The sequence below is a fragment of the Lucilia cuprina genome, chromosome 3 (assembly GCF_022045245.1).
Source record: "Lucilia cuprina isolate Lc7/37 chromosome 3, ASM2204524v1, whole genome shotgun sequence".
Lineage (NCBI taxonomy): Eukaryota > Metazoa > Arthropoda > Insecta > Diptera > Calliphoridae > Lucilia > Lucilia cuprina.
Genome location: NC_060951.1, coordinates 54,783,914 through 54,785,866, shown reverse-complemented (window position 1 = coordinate 54,785,866; position 1,953 = coordinate 54,783,914). Strand labels below are relative to the sequence as shown.

Sequence of the window (1,953 nt, the reverse complement as noted above, 5' to 3'; positions counted from 1 at the left end):
TAAATTTACAGAATGTACTTCTTTATCGACTCAAATTGCGTGTTGTGTGCAGACGCAAATGATATACGGTGATAGAAAAATTAGCTAAATATATATAATAATCTTTTCAGGAATATACATAGATAAATATCTTATACAATGATTTCCGATTTAGAGAATTTTCCCTTATCTTGTCTAAATCATGTATCATAAATCAGACCAAAACTGTTATTTTTAAATTTAAATTTAAATTTAATAAAGACCAACAATTTTGAAGAATCTAGGTTAAGAATCAAAGAAATAACATTGTAAGTCAACAGACATCCTTTTAAGAACAAGTTCTGTTAATCCTAAAAAATATATTAAAAGCGCTAGTTATAATCTTGAAATGACAATTTTATTACAATTTAAACACAATTAATGGTGGTTTTCGACATAAAAAAATAAACTATCAAATGTTTACGTACATACAGACATATGTATGTATGTATGTATGTATGTATGTATGTATGTATGTATGTATGTATATATGTACGCATGTTAATATATATGTGCATATAAAACTAAAATGCAAATTAACGTTTGTTTATCAGTTTCCCACATGTACATATTTTTGTTAGAACCTCATTTACTTGAGGTTGAGACATTACCTTGCCGTTAATCAAGTACAATTTGTAGATATTTATTTTTAAAATTCTATATTCATACGATACACAAGCAACTATTTTTAGAACAAACGGTATCAGCACTGCTTAATTGATCATCATTATTTTTTGTTACGTTGCTAGCGTTGCGTTCAAACACAAGACTCCGTGGCGCAACGGTAGCGCGTCTGACTCCAGATCAGAAGGTTGCGTGTTCAAATCACGTCGGGGTCAAACGATTTTTTATAATTATTTTTTAAATAAATTTAAATTGTAGATACTAATAATAATTATTTTATTTATTACAATTATTTGTTAAACATTTATAAATAATTTTCCATTATCAGATATAATTTGTTATAAATGAAAAGAGCTTTATAAATTGTGCGATCGTTTATGATAATTAGACGGCACGTTTTAGGTGACACGAGTGTTTGTTATTTTTTAATAATATTATTTGTGTTTCTCATATATTTAACAGGGAATTTACCTTTTATGAAAGAGTAATAGAGATAGCATTCAATTAACTAATTAAATGTTTATAAATTAGTCATTTATGATTAAGATGTTTATAGAAAATGTATGTACGTATGTTGTTTCTTGAATAAGTAATATATCACATTTCTATCACTGTTCAAATTTTTATTAGATTTATTATGTTATAAATTTATAAAAATTAAAACTAATGCCATTTTCTATACATATTTTAATTGATTTTTTGGTTAAACATCCCCCTTTTACTTAGTTGTCTGGCGTTTTGTAATTAAAGTATTAAAAAAATGCAAATAAAATCCCCAAAAATTCATTAGATTTTTTAAAAACTTTTTTTTAAACAGCTACAATTTCCCTAATGAAATCATAATAAAAATGTTTTCTTTTAAATATGCAAAACCCGAGTAGTTGAACAGAAAGAAAGCCGTATACATAAAACGTGTGTATATAAAGTTAACCTTTGTTTTAAACTTCAAATTCTATAAGATTCCTTCCTCTGCTTCCTAAAATTCTCAGTTTTTCACCCCAATTTATTAAACTTTTTATTTCTTTCTTATTTTCTAAAAAAAGTTTAAAAAAAATTATGTTTGAGTCTGTGTACAAAGTGTAGTGGAGTATTATACACATAATATTGTTTGTATTTTCTATTTGTGTACTCGAAGTTTTTTAATCGATTTTTTTTATTCTTGCATTTGCCCAATTCATCAAAAATAAGTCATTATAAAGTTTTTTTCTATACTTTTTTCAAACCCAAGAACACAAAAAAAGAGGAAATACGTTTTTTGTGTTGTTGTATTTAAAAAGGAATGAATATGATAAAAAAAAAAGAAAAGAATAA

At 25.2% G+C, this 1,953-nt stretch overlaps 1 non-coding gene across 1 annotated transcript; it reads left to right on the top strand.

The window, feature by feature from the left end:
* The first annotated feature begins 785 nt into the window (after positions 1 to 785).
* Positions 786 to 857, top strand: Trnaw-cca. Its single transcript has one exon. It is a non-coding gene; the product is annotated as a tRNA-Trp (tRNA).
* Positions 858 to 1,953: the final 1,096 nt, after the last annotated feature.